Raw genomic sequence first — 14,907 nt, forward strand, 5'->3', positions numbered from 1 at the left:
AGACAATGAGGAAAAGGACAGGAGGGGAGGTGTCAGTGTGGGGGGGGGGGGGACAGGATGATGCTAGGAGAGGAGAGGGGAAGGGCTTTGGGGGCTAGAGGGGAGAAGGGGAGGTGCTGGGAGAAGGCTTGAAAGAAGGGGTGGGCATGAGGAAGGCGGAGATGGAGCAAGGCACGTGTAAAGGCACAGGGACATGAGGGGAACGGGGGCAGAGGGTGGTGAGGGAGTGGGCAAAGTGGGTAGGGGCAGTGAGGGAAGGGGGAGGCACCAAGAGGGTGCAAGGGTAAGGGAAGGTGCAGGTGCCAGGGAGTCCGGGGGGTGAAGCAGAAGGGCAGACACCTGCAGGGGAGGGACCAGCACCAGAGGAGAGACGCAGGGCAGATGTGTAGAGGGGGGTGTTAGGAAAGGGGATGAGGAGGGGTAGCTCACATAGTCAGAGTGGGGCTACTGGAGGAGTGGGCACAGGGGGAGAGAGAAAGGCTGCTGGAGGGGGCAGGTCTCGGGAAGGCCGAGGGCAGTGAGAAGGGCAGGAGTCAGGACAGCAGAGGTGGGTGAGGGATTGGGGGGCAGCAGGCACCAGGGGAGCTGATGGAGGAAGGGAAGGAGACAGGGCAGCAGAGGGGAAAGGTAAGTGGTTCATAAGATATTTATGAATAACTTGGGTGCCACACTGACACATCCAAACAAGCCACAAACTCAGTACTGGTGCACAACACAAAATGTATTGTGCTCATGGGAGGAAACTCTTAGAGGGAACACTTCCCCCAGCCTCCCCACCCCCCGAGTTAATGTCTCACACATTGGGTTAATGCAATTGCAGGATCGTTGCATGAGGGGGGTTTGGTGAGGGCCAAACTAATCCCTATTGGTAAGTGGATGGTGGGAAAAGTCCTTGGGGGGGGGAGGTCACATGACACCTTTTATTTCTGGTCATGTGTCCATATTGCCCTGAAAGTGTTACCTCCAGAGGCGTGGCTAATGGGGGTCAGGGGGCGTGGCTAATGGGGGTCAGGGGGCGTGGCTAATGGGGGTCAGGGGCGTGGCTAACGGGGGTCAAGGGGGTCAAAGAGTACATTTAAAAACATTCTTTGGGTGCACACCCTAATGAAATGTGCTGCGCACGCCTATGGGCAGAGAGCAGATCCAGTCCTGGGAGCAGGGCTGCAGCCACAGAGTTATAGACGCCGCCCAGAGAGCAGATCCGCATGCTGGGAGCAGGCCTGCAGCTGTAACCCACCCACCTGATGTGGGTCACTATCCTATGGAGTGGCACTGAGACCACGTCCAGCAAGCAATTATTACAAGGGAGCTCTTCAGCCTATGCTGAGAGGCAACTGACTTATAACTCAAGCTGTAGCAGCTCCTGCCCTAAGCTCCAACAGTCCCAGGTTCTAATCCACCTGGTGGCAGTTGCACAGCCATGGAAGCAGAGGGGCCAGGGAACCCTCTGTACAGGACCCCCCCCCCCACACACACACACCCTTGCTTCCTGGAATCAGCCACCTAGGTGAATAAAGCTGGAAACTACATGCCTATAGCTGTGCGCCTTTGCTTTCAATTGCTACAGCCATTCTAAAGTGCCCAGATCTCACAACTAAAAAGAAGATGTCCCAATGAGCTGCTAAGCTGTGCTGCCTGCCTCGGACAAGTAGCTCCAAGAAGAGTGAGTGCTGTAACTCTGGAGCCTAATGATGGTGGTGTCCTCCAGCCATTTTCAGATTAGTACAGCTGCCTCCCTGTGAACCAGGTGCCAGCTGGCCATGGGGTCCCATAGACCTGGCTTGTGCAGCCTAACCTGATAACCAAGCAGCCCATCCATTACTAGCCAGCCGATTACCTTGGACATGGGAGACCATCGCACTCGTAATGCCTGGGGCCTTCACACACTGACAGGGTTTGACTCGATCGGCCAGCTAGGGAGAAAGAAATAAACAGAAGGCAGAGGAGTCACCAAGAGATCAGAAGACCAGCACGATGCCTTATAGGCTGTTCAGCTGTGAAGAGTCACCAAGACAGGGCAGGTGATGCTAACCTGAGTTAGTCCATTAGCTGCGGCTAGGCTGGGCCATGAGAGGAGAGACAGGCAGTAAAACTGCAGCTGTCAGACCACAAGGAGGACACGGAGGTTTCGAAACCAGCTCAGAGAACAGGGCTGGGTAAGATGCAACCCACCTAACACTGTGATCTGGCCACTTTGTGTTTAGATCCTGCTGCCCATGCCGCCGAATTCTAAGTGGTGACTCAGGCAGCAGGATCCGATTTTAAATGATTCACGGCTCATGGTTACGGCAGGGGCAGGAGCCACGAGCCCTTTAAAAAGCTGCAGCCACGCTGGACAGCTGCCAGTAGTGGCAAAGCTGTGAGCTCTTTTCTGTGCTTTTAATTGAAAGCCTCAGCCACGGAGAACTCTGAGGGTGGGCTAGTCCACAACACCGCCCCTTCTGCCTCAGGCTCCGCCCCTTCTGTGGGTGGAGCCGGCCTATGACCCCATACCAAAATCCATTAAGTGGCCCCCTTCTGAAAATTATCGCCCAGCCCTGTCACAGAATCATAGAAAAGTCTGAGTGGAAGGGACCATGATAGGTCCAGTGTTTCGCAAACTTTTTTTATAATGTACCCCCTTTAAAAAAAAATTTGTAAGTACCCCCAGTACCTACAGTTTTCAGACACACACAATTTTTTTCTACCATTGCAACACATTTGTTTAAACAACTGCATCGTAGCCGGGCGGGCGATGGCATTTTTGGGTGTAAAAGGTACAAAAAGAATAAAGCGCTGTCAAACTGAAAACTAAAATTCAGTTTTCTCCAAATTTCAGTTGTGTTGACGTGTCCCCCAGACATCTCTTGAGTACCTTTAAGGGGACTCGTACCACTGGTCGAGAAGCACTGATCTAGTCCACCCCTGCACCGAGACAGGACCAAGCATGTTTGTCTCACCTCTTGGCTCCTAGGACACGGCTTGAACTAACGCACTTGGAAAGACATTATCGTATATACGCCCAAAGTGCTTCGTCTCAGTTTATTACCATAAAATCTAACTGACCAAACTCTGACCTTTCATTTCCCTGTCACTTGGCCAGCCACAGCCTCACAAGCCTTCGGCATCGATCTCAAAGCCTTCGTCACGCTTTTACACACCTGTGCTGACACGCTTGTGAGCCAGGCACACTTGTGCGACACGTCCCAAAGCACTTGCTCCAGGGCATTACATCGCACTTGCCTGCCTTTGATGGACAGGGAAAGGGAGACCTGAAAGGCCTCTCCAAGGTCACCAGTGCGAGAGTGAGCGCAGAATTGAGGAGCAAGGGTCTAACACACAACTCTGTGCCTTAGTCACTAGGTGGCATTAGATTAGAACCCGGGAGTTCTTACACCCAACCCCCTGCCCCCTCCACTAGGCCATGCTGCTGGCCTCCCGCCTCTCCCCCAGGGCTTGGAGACAGACGGGAGGCTGGAGCCAGCCTGCGCAGAAGGGGCTATAACGCTTACAGCACGTTCATGACACTGCCCCTGCGCAGCCCCTCTCAGATCCACACTCGGAACCCACAAGAAACACCCCAAGAGCAGAGATGAAACCGCCACTCACCTGCAGCCCAGCTTCCAGGAAGGGCAAAGCAAAAGCGGCGCTCGCGGATTCCAGCCCAGCCTGGCACCTGCTTCCTGAACTTTGGCCCCTTTCCTCCAAGATAGCAGGAGGCTGCTCTGGGCCTTTTGTGCCCACGACGGGGCAGAAAAGCAAACTCAGCTGTTGGTTCCATCTTGCGGGCAGAGCCCCGGCAGACAGTGGCAGGCGGGGGTATCGACTGACCCTCCAACCCAGGATATTCCCCCCACACCTGGATTCGCTTCATAGTCATCCCCATCTCCCTGCACGATCCTTGTTTCTCAACCCGCCGGTCCGAGAAATTGTCAGAGCAGGTTGATCCCGACCTTGCCAAGGGCTTAGGTTACATCACAAGGCTTTGCCGCCACAGCTGGCTTGGCTTGGGTGTGTGGCAAAAGCCCCCCTCCCCCCCCCGCTGGCACAGCTATTCTGGCAAAGCCGCCAGGGCAAATGGCAACTCTGCCGAAAAGCATCTGCTGGCTTTAAGCTCCCTGCAAGGTGTTCTCATCGCTCAGCCATCACCACCACTGCCCTGCCTCTGTCCTGCTCCTCATCCCCGCCCCCACTCCTATCCCCTGCTCTCCTCCATCTCCTCCCCCTTCCCTTCTCCTGCCCCTCCCCATTTCCACCTGCCCTGCCCATCCCCGTCCTCTCCCTCCCCCCGTCTGTCCCCCTCTTATGTGAGGGCTTTGCTGGAAACGCCCCCCCCCCCCCCCCCAAGCCAGGGAGATCTCCCCTCCGGGAACAATTCAGCCCCCCCCATCTCGCTCCCTCCACTCCACAGTATTTCCTCCATTCCCCACAGTTGAAAATTGAGCTCCCCCATCCCCTCAGGTGACAGTCGGGCTCCCCCATACGCAGCTGCCTAGGTAGGCACCTCCGCAGCCAGAGCCTGCCCCTGGCGCCCACGTCCCCTCCCCGACTGCCTGTCCCAGGCGACCACCTGAACCTGCGACCCCCATTCCCTCAGATCACAGCTCCCTCCCTGACCCTGCACCCCCCGACACCCCTCCCCCAGGCCAGACTCCTCTCTGGCACCCGCACCCCCTCCCCCAAACCTTCTGCTCCCCCTTCACCCAGGTCACAGCTCCCTCCCTGACCCTGCACCCCCCCGACACCCCTCCCCCAGGCCAGACTCCTCTCTGGCACCCGCACCCCCTCCCCCAAACCTTCTGCTCCCCCTTCACCCAGGTCACAGCTCCCTCCCTGACCCTGCACCACTCTAGAGCCCCTCCCCCAGGCCAGAGTCCTCTCCTGCGCCCATACCCCCTCCTGGACCCTGCACCCCTATCCACCGCCCCAGATCATACCCCCCCCCTGCACCCAGGCTCCACCCCTAAGCTCCCTTCTGCACCCAACCGCCCCGTCCCAGACCCCAAACCCCTCGGTAGAAATGTGGCCCTTGATCAGTTGCCAAAATGGCCCCCCCATTACAAATTATTGACCAAGCCTGATCCAAATGTTTTTTGAAACATTGTTTAATGAGAATGTAAATACAATTCAATACAATTGGGAGGGTTGGGGGGAGGGGGACGCAGCTGCTGGCTCCTCAGCTCTTGCTGCTCTCACTGGGTGTCTTCCTGCTGCAAGGGAAGCAGAATCCGTCACATTCATCCCTGGGGACTCAGGGGAACTGGCCCCCCCAGCATTTCCACCCTCCTCCCCCCTGCTCTCTGGTCACCCCCCGTCAGGCCCGCAGGGTGAGCTCCTCACCCCCCAGAGCTCCTGACACCTCAGCCCCCTCCCGCCTCCTAGGACAGTTTCTGTGTTCAGAGCCTCCCCCACCCCCAGGGACGCTCGCAGGGGCAGGAGGGATTCTGCCAGCAGGGACGTGGGGTGGGGGCAGCCTGAGGAAAGGGGCGGGGGACTCCCTGAGGGGATGGGAAGGAGACCCTGGCCCTGCCCCACTCTCCTGATCTGCTCCGGCTGCTCACCATGTATTCCAGGAGCTGATGGGCCTGCCCATGCAGGGCGTGGGCCAGGACCAGCCCGGCCTGGCTGGGGCGCCGCAGGGGGGAGCGGGCAGCGAGCAGAGCCTTGTCGAAAAAGCAGTTCTCCTGCTCTGCTGTGAAGAGCTGCCCAAAGACCTGGAATCAAGAGCACAGGAGGTTTCAGCTGACGGCCCAGAGCCCGGCCCCAACTCCTGGGGCTAAAACAGCTTCCTCCTCCCCCAAACTCCCTTCCAGACCCTGCACCCAGATGCTCTCCTCACCCGGCACCCCAACCCCTGCCCCAGGTCACAGCTTCCTCCTGCCCCCAAGACCCTCCTACCCCCACGAGGGCCCCAGCCAGCCCCACCCCCGAGCCCTGCCCTGCCCTGGCAGCGCGTCCTTACCTCTCCCACCCTCACGCTGTTGCTGTGAGCCAGGACCCATCTTTCTTTGTAGTAGTGTCTGCACCACAGGTCCTCTGCCTGGTGGATGTTGAGGCCTGCAAGAGACACAACAGGGTCATTCTGCTGGCAGGTCTGAGCCCTTCCCCTCCCACGGGTCCCTGCAGGCATCCCTGGGCAAATGGAGGGGCACAGGGGGCAGAAGGGGAACACAGAGGGACGCATCCCCCCTTGGGCCAGTCTGGGGGAAAAGGGCTGGGTCCCCTCCCCCCGCCGCCGGCACCCTCAGGGTGTCCCTGGGGCCCAGGTCCCGGCTGGGTTCCTTACCCCTGTGGTGCAGGAGGAGTTGATACAGGCTGTGCACCCCCTCCCGGGCCAGCCGGCTGACGTCTTCGGATGGGTCCGAAATAAAAAGGCCCAGCTGGGCCACGTGGTGACCCATCCTCGGCCAGTCGGCGGAGTTCTGAGGGGAGAGAAGAGGGGGGGTCCCTCAGCATCCTGGGGCTGCACGTCCCATGCAAACGGCCGCCGAGGCGGTTCTGAGCTCGGGGGACGGACAGAGACACCTCCCGGGGCGGGGCGGGGCCGGCCTTGCGAGGAGACAACCCTGAGCAATGGCCCCGACTGAAGGGTCACTCCGGGGGTGGAACAAGGGGATCCACTGACGGCCACTCCCCAGTCTGGGGCCCAGTCCCTCAAGAGCCCCCCTGAAGGGCCCAGGGTTGCCCCTCCCTGGGGAAAGGAGAACGCGGCCCATTCCCGGCCCATTCCCGGCCCTGCCTCTGCCTCCCGGGGACGCTCCCAGCCCCGCGCCCTGCAGCCCCAGACCCCCCGGCTCCGAGGTCACTTACGTCAAACCCCGGGAGGGTGGTGGCGACTCCCAGCAGGGCCGTGGTGCTGCCAAGGGCCCTGGCTCGCTCCTGGGGCAGGCGGGACTCCAGCCACGGGCTCAGGTGCTGGGGGGGAAAGAGGCAGGTCAGGACCCGTAGGGAGGTGCCGGTTCTGGGCAGAGCCTGGGGCTCCTCTCGGACTGTGCCCCCCCCAGCCACTGACACTGCTCCTCTCTCGGCCCCCCCCCGAGGAAGCAGGGACAATGGCCCCGTCCCCCCCACGGGACTCACCTCCATTATGAGCTGCAGCCGGGCGGTGTCTGGGGACTCGGCGAGGAGGCTCGCCAGTAGGGCCTGGAGGTCGTAGGGAAGGGCCCGGATGAACTGCTGCAAGACAAGGGGGAGCCCTGGGTCAGAGGGGGGTTGGGGGATCCAGGCCACCCGCTGGCTCCGGGGTGCAGCCTTGAGCAGGGTCTGAGCCGCCTCGCAGAGCAGGGAGGAGCCCAGGCTGGGCATGGAAGGGACGGCCCCCCCGGGAGAGCAACGGGAACCCTGGAGGGAAGTGTGACAGACCAGGCCGTGTCTGGGCACAGCTGCGGGCGTCCGCTCAGGGCGAATTGCTCGAATCCGGGGCTCTTTACAGTCCCCCTGACTGGCGACCTCTCCAAACAGGCCACAAACCAGTCTCACAGAGCGCTTCAGCTGCCTGCCTGAAGCCTCCCGAGCAAAACCCCTCCGACACCCCAGCAATAGCCGTGCCCCAGATGGCCTCGGGCCTATACACGGGTGGGGGGTCCTAGTACCCAATCCCACCTACCCCGAACAAGTTCTGTCCGGTTCCAAGAAACCAGCCACAGATCCCTGGTCAATTTACCCTCTGGACCTTACCACAAATCACGCTGGGCCAATCCTTTAAAATCTATATCTAAAGGTTTATTATTACAAGAAAGAAAAGCCTGAGAGTAAGGTTATTAAAGTACAGTACGTTACATGCACCGAATCTCCCAGTTCTCGATGCAGGCTCTAGCAGAGATGTTGCAGCTGCTGGTTAAAAGTCCTTATTGCACATCCTACGATCAGGATGGGTTCCCAGGTCTTCCGGGCTCTTCAATCCCTGCAGTGCTGCCTCTGGGATGAAGTGCTGAGCTGAGAACAAAATGGCATCGACCACATGGCCTCTTTATACTCCTTCCTGGCCTCTTCTAGCCTGCAGCAAGTCACCTGGTCAGAGGCCAATCTCTATATTTCTTGCTGGCTGCCCTCAGGTGACAAATCCCATTCTTTGGGTGTGTCCATAGCCTATTGAGAGCAATTGTTCCACAGGGCTTTGCTACTCAGCCTGTCCATAGCCATGCTTAAGCACATTCACAGAAATATTCAGCTTCCACACAGATTACAGATTCCTACCTACACACACAGACATTATACACTCACATAAATAGCGTACATAAGATCAACAAACAATAATCTCCCATTCAATACCCCCCATGGCTCCCCCCACACCAATTTCTGGGGCCAACACCCCCACCTAGGGGTGCAGCAACGATCTGGCTGCTTCCCTCCAATTCAGCAACGTGACAGGGTCCCGACCTCCCACCCCGGACAGACAGTTCTCAGGGGTGCTCCGCTTGCAAAGCAGTCCTGGCTTGGAGTGCCCGGAGTACCCACACTGGGCACATCACACCACTCAGCCATCAGCCCGGCTGCACTTGCCGCAGGCTGCCATCTGGGGAGAGGGGGTAATCGGGGGGCTGCAGGAGAGCTTCCACCCCCAGAAGCCTGCAGAGCCAGCCCAGTCCTCCCCATCGGGGGCTCGTACCCCATTCCTCCCTCACCTCCTTCCACTTACCCTTCCCTAGCCCCCCTTCTTATTGATGTACAAAATAAAGATAACGTTTCTTCCAACATTGACTCTGTCTTTATTGAACAAAACTGGGGGAGACTGGGAAAAGGAGGTGGGAGAGGGGAAGATTAAGGCTGGGAGAGGGGAGGGCAACTAACATGATAAGGGGTTGGGAACAAGTCCCAGATGAAGAGAGGCTACAGAGACTGGGACTGTTCAGCTTAGAAAAGAGGAGACGGAGGGGGGACAGGCTAGAGGTCTCTAAAAGCAGGGGTTGGGTGGAGAGGGTGCATTCAGAAAAGTTCTTCATGAGTTCCCATAAAGAAGGACTAGAGGACACCAAAGGAAAGGACTGGGTAGCAGGCTTGAAACTAGTAAGAGAAAGTTGTTGTTCTTGACAAAGCAAATAGTTAACCGGTGGAACTCCTTGCTGCAGGAGGCTGTGAAGGCTACAACTAGAACAGAGTTGAAAGGGAAGTGAGATCAAGTCATGGAGGTTGGGTCCATGGAGTAGTCTTAGCCAGGGGGTAGGAGTGGTGTCCCTGCCCAAAGTTTGTGCAAGGCTGGAGAGGGATGGCACGAGACAAATGGCTTGGTCACTGTCTTTGGTCCATCCCCTCCACGGTCCCTAGGGTTGGCCGCTGTCGGCAGATAGGCTACTGGGCTAGATGGACCTTTGGTCTGACCCAGGACGGCCATTGTAAGCTCAGGGCTCAGGGTCGGGGGTCTCAGTGGACCCCCTTGATTTTCATGCAAACCTGCTCCTGGGTGGCCAGGCTGGCAGCTCTCCTGCCCTAGATGGCCACTTTCCTGTGCCTAGTGCGGAGATCGTGGACGAGGTCCACGATGTCCGCACTAGCCCAGGAATGTACCCGCCTCTTGCGGTCCCGGGCAAGCTTCCGGGAGCCGCCAGCCTGGTCCCGGGAAGAGGGGGTGGGCTGGGGGACATCGGGTGGGTGGCTCTGTGCCGTGCAGGGCTTGCACCTGGCACGGGCACCGTAGCCAGCCCGTGCCCCTTTAAGGGGTCCGGGGCCGGGAGGGGGGCATAGAGTTTCCCTGGTGTTGGCCAGAGTGGCCACCAGGGAAACCTGGGGAGGGCTAGCCTCCCACTCGTTCGAATTAAGGGGCTACACAGCCCTTAATTCGAACTAGTAAGTTCGAACTAGGCTTAAGCCTCGTAAAATGAGGTTTTCCTAGTTCGAACTAAGCGCTCCGCTAGTTCGATTCAAATTCGAACTAGCGGAGCGCTAGTGTAGCGGCTATGAATGTTAGTTCGAACTAACGTCCGTTAGTTCGAACTAACATTGTAGTGTAGACATACCCTTCCATCCTTAGCCAAAGAGGAACAAGCCAGTTAGCCCAGGGAAATAAAAGAAAGGGAGAGCGGTGACGGAAAACCCTGTGTCTGTCATTTTTTCAAATGATCTATCTTGCCTAAAAGCCTGTCAGGGATTGGGCTCTGTTGCAGGAGGTGCTGGCGAAACACTCCGTGGATTTGGGTGCTACAATTCCTGAGTGTCGTCCGCCTTCCTGCCCCCTCCCCCCACCGAAGCGCTTTGGAAGGCTCACAAAGGACAGAGACCTGCCTTTTGAAAATCCGACTCCCCACCGGTGTCTCAAGACAGGCGGCTCTCTCTCGCCAAAAACGGAGGCAGCAGCGTGGGATGACAGGCAGCCAGGTCGCAAGGGGAGGTGCTTTTTAGACCAGTTCCCTCCTGGCACTCCGTACTGCTGCCTCTGTATCAGAGGCAGCAGCACAAGCTGGCAGCAGCCCTTGCCTGGGGGCTGGGTCTGAGCTTCTGGACCTGGTGCAAACTGGAACTGAGCGAGGCTGCCTGCCTGCCTGGCTCCTAACACACTGTAAATGCAGAGCCGCAGAGGGGGTAGGTCCCGCACCCAGCGCGAGCCAGGACTGAGACAGCTGGCCCCTGGGGACTATCGAAAAGTCAAGTAACCGATAAGAAATCATGAGGTTAATTGACTACTCAGTGAATATCTAACGTCCCTAATCCCTTTTCATAGTTCCCCTCTGGACTCTCTCTCCTAAAGCATGGCCCTGAGATCTGGACACAGTGCTCCAGCTGAGGCCTCCTCCGTGCCAAATAGCTAGGAGAGTGACCTCCCATGTCTGCCGTACGTCTCCTACCACGCCCCAGGGCTATGCCCTCTTACTGAAGGGCTTTGTGTCTGAGATCGCTTCTCTCCTAGGCTACGTCTACACAACGAGTTTTTTTGGCAACAAATATGCTAACGAGGGACTCTATGACACGCAATGTCATTTGCATATTTTCTGCCGATCCGTTTTTGTGCTCGGGGTTTGTGTGCAAAACCAAGCCGTGTGGATGTTTACTTTTTGTGCAAAAAACCCCCTTTTCCCACAAGATCCCTATTTCTGCAAAAAGGCCGACCGATCTTGTGCAAAAAGGGGCTTTTGCCTAAAAAGAAAACATCCACATGGCTTGTTTTTGCGTGTTCTTGCGAAAAAACTTGTGGCGCGTCTACACTCTACGTGTGTTCTTGCAGAAGTAAATTTGCAGTAAAGCATCAGAGAACAGGGCTTCTTGCACAGGAGTTATTCCTCTCCCGACGATGACTAAGCCCCCTTTGTGCAAGAGCTGTTGTGCAAGAAGGCAGCGTGGACGGGCACCAGGGGCTTCTTGAGCAAGACACTTTTATGGCTAAAATGACCATCAGAGCTTTCTTGCACAAGAGAGCGTTCACACTGCCATGGACGCTCTTGTGCAAAAGCCTATGGCAGGGTGGAGGCACTCTTGCACGAGACCTTTTGCGCAAGAACTCCGGCGTGAAACAGCTCTCGTGCAAGAAGCCTGCAGTGTAGGGCAGGGAGCAGCCTATGAGGGAGGGGGAGGGACCCCTAGTAATGGCTCAAACTTCCCAGGGGGGTGGCCAGAGGCAGGACATTTGCCTGGCAGGGTGAGGGGGGGGCGGTGACCTCACAGGGGCTTTGGGCAGCCCTCAGCATATAAGGCAAAGGGCAGGTGGGGAGGTGATGACCTCACAGAGGGACCCACATCTCAGGCTGATAAAAGCGGGGGGCGGGCCCAGGGGACTTTGGAGACCCCCGGTTGCTTTAGCTCTGGTGCGTCTCCTCCTCACGGTTCCTTCGCGTTCTGTGAGTTCCACATCCCGACACCTTTGTGACGAAGGTAAGAGCCCCCAGGGGTTGGATCCCGCCCGGGGCCGGCTGGGTTCCAGGCAGGCCCAGCCCTCGGTCAAGGGCCAGAAGGTGATTCCTCACCTGGGCTGCGTCCTTAGCGCCACTGGGGCTTTCTCCTGGTTGGTTTCCCTTTTCCTCCATCCCCCCACATTTCTGCTCTGTTCTTGCCTCCTCTGTGACCTTCCCTTGCTGCCTCCCCCAGCTTGGGACCCAACAGACTAGCTGAAGGACGGGGGGTGGTTTGCAGGAGCCGTGGGGTGGGGGATGCAGCCCCCATTGTGGGGACTGGGGAGGTGGGGCTGGAACAAGTCTATGCCGGTGTCTTTGGGGAGAACGCTCCACCCCCCACACCTTAGATTCTCCCCTGATTGGCCAAGAAGGGGCTGTTGATGGGCAGGAGACTCGTGGAATGAGGAGTAACGGTAGTTTGAACTAGGAAGCCTAGTTCGAACTACCTAGTTCATGCCCCGTGTAGCCGCGCTGCACGGGGTTCGAACGAGCGGGGTTTTAAAAATGGCGGCTCCCCGCTTATGCAAATGAAGCCCGGGAAATTCAAATCCCGGGCTTCATTTGCAAGTGCGGTATGCCTACATTACCCTCCTAGTTCGAACTAGCGGGGTAGTGTAGACATACCCTCAGGTCCTTGCAGTGCCTGTGCAAGACCGAACCGATAAGCAAGGGGCCATTTGGGGGCTGGGGGCAGTCGCTCTGGGGAGCTGGAACCCCTGGATTTCGTTCATCAGGCTGCGCCCCAAGCTCCCCTTTGCTCCCCTCATTTCCAGCATGGCCAAACGTTTTCGGCTGTGGTTCAAGAAAGCCCTGAAGATGGCCCCAGGGCCGGTGGGGAGCAGCTTCTCCGTCCCCGCGGGCGGGGAAGCTGGATCCCACCAGCTCGGGGCGACTCGCCCACCGGCCAGGCCCCCCCGGACCTGGCTCCAGAGGCGGCTGGGCAGGCGGGACCCAGCCCAGCGGGGGAGCCGGGTAGGGTGGCTCCGGGGCCTCCTCTGTGGAGAGAAACACCTGCCCCGGGAGCCCAGCCCCCATTACCACCAGGGGGCATCGCCCTGCCCGGCCCCCGGGGACCTGCCAGTCTCCGGGAGCCCCCAGCCCGTCGCTCCCCGCACCAGCCCCTGCAGCTGTGGGTCCAGGTCCGTCAGCAGCAGCGCCTGGGCCTCCAGCTGCAGCCGGGCCACCTCCCGCAGCCGCTCAGACCCAGGTGAGGGGCCGTGAACACGCTGGGCCCAGGGGCTCACCCAGTACCCCGGGGGGGCAGCCCCAGTGTCTGCCCCGCAGCCAGGGCAATGGATGGGGGGGGGCTGCTTGGCTCTCTTGTTCCTGGTGGGGGCTCTGCTGAGGGCGTTGGCAGATGTGAGGGTGGCAGGGGGATGGGTCCCTGCGAGGGGCGTGTGGGGCCCAACCTGTCCTGGGTCCCTGACATGGGGGCGCGTGACCCCTGCTGGCCGCTGGAGTCACCCTGGTCCCTTCCCTCCCGCACAGAGCCCCCCTGCGCCTCGGCGGAGCTCTGCCAGGAGCGGATGGACTCCCGGGTGGAGGAAGGGGCCATCTATGACATCGAAGAGCAGCTCCACACCCGGGACACGGTAGGAACCTTCTCCACACGGGGGGGACCCGAGATTGTCCGGCCCCTTCCCAGCACATCCCCCCCCCTCCGGGAGGGGCTTGTCCCTGGGGATCCCCCTGGGGCCCCTTCTCCTGCATGACCTGGACCCCCCAAGCTGGGGGCTCTTGTCATGCACCAGCTGGGCCCCCACAAGCCTGAGGCAGCAGTTGGGGGGGGAGTGCGGGTGCTTGGACAACCAGCAGCTCCCACCTCCACTCCTGGGAGACCTGAGCCCTGCAGCTGTCCGTGGGGGGCAGGCAGGCCCCAGGCTCACAGACTCTCTCTGGGGTGCAGAGCCCAGCCGCCCTGCAGCGGTTCCTCTTGGCCATCCCCCTCGCCTGCCTCGCCGCCCTCCAAAGGGGCGAGGACACCCTGGCGCCGCGCTGCTGCAAGGACACCATGATGGCCAGGATCGTTGTAAGCGAGTCGCGGCAGCCGGGAGGAGGGGAGGGGATACGTGGGGTGGACGGGGGTCTGCCTGGGCCATGGCGGCGGGTGGGGGTGCTGGAAACGGGATGGGTGGAGCCAGGAGGGCTGGAGGTGGACATGGGGAGGATGGGTGGGGATGCTGGAGGAGGGAGGGACACAGAAATGGGGCAGGTCTGGGGTGCCGGACAGAAAGGGGGATTCGGGACATGGAGGGGTCTCCCCGGGCCATGGGGGGCTGGAAGGGAGCCGAGCGGGCTGCTGGGGATGCGCCTGGGGAGCAGGGATGAGGAGGTTCAGAGGCTGGTCACCAGGGCAGTGAGGGGCAGGAGACGGCCTGGGGACAAGGATTGAGCTGGTCCCGGTTTGGGAGGGGGGTGCTGGGAGGGGCCCTGTGCCGGGCAGGGGGGCTACAGGGCAGCGGGAGGCAGTGGGGTTGGATCCTGCTGGGTGGGGGCGCTGGCCGTGTGAGCGTCTCTTGGGGGCCCCAGCCTCACACGCCCCTTTGTCTCCTTGGGTCTCCCAGGAGATCATGGAGGACTCGCCCCCCCCGCTGGTCTTGGCCGACTGCCTCAACGCCGCCTGCAGCCTCAGGTACCGACCTCCCCCCCGCCGACTCCCCCCAGAGCAGATCCCCTGGCCAGGGAGTGGGAAAGTCTCTGTCTCCTGCTGCTGAATTAACAGCCTCTGCCCCTCTCTCCTGCCAGCACCTTGCAGCCTCCCCTGCGGGCCCAGCTCCTGAGCCCCCTGCTGACGGCGGCCGTGGGACAGACAGTGTCTGGGGACTGGCAGCAGGAGCCCATCCACACACAGGTACGTCCCTCCGGGCCCTGCTCCCGGGCTGGGCTGGAGCTCCAGAGAGGAGGCGGGGGGGCAGAGGGAGGGAAGAAGCTGCAGGTTTGGATCCTTCCCTCCAGGGTTCCCGTTGCTCTCCCGGGGGGCCCGTCCCTTCCATGCCCAGCCTGGGCTCCTCCCTGCTCTGCGAGGCGGCTCACACCCTGCTCAAGGCTGGACCCCGGAGCCAGCGGGTGGCCTGGATCCCCCAACCCCCCTCTGACCCAGGGCTCCCCC

At 59.9% G+C, this 14,907-nt stretch overlaps 1 long non-coding RNA gene across 1 annotated transcript; it reads left to right on the forward strand.

The window, feature by feature from the left end:
* The first annotated feature begins 13,477 nt into the window (after window positions 1-13,477).
* Window positions 13,478-14,649, forward strand: LOC149523286 (uncharacterized). Its single transcript, XR_016347112.1, has 3 exons — window positions 13,478-13,827; window positions 14,363-14,430; window positions 14,544-14,649. It is a non-coding gene; the product is annotated as an uncharacterized LOC149523286 (long non-coding RNA).
* The last annotated feature ends 258 nt before the right edge of the window (window positions 14,650-14,907 follow it).

Source organism: Pelodiscus sinensis, chromosome 18, assembly GCF_052426305.1.
Source record: "Pelodiscus sinensis isolate ZL-2025 chromosome 18, ASM5242630v1, whole genome shotgun sequence".
Lineage (NCBI taxonomy): Eukaryota > Metazoa > Chordata > Testudines > Trionychidae > Pelodiscus > Pelodiscus sinensis.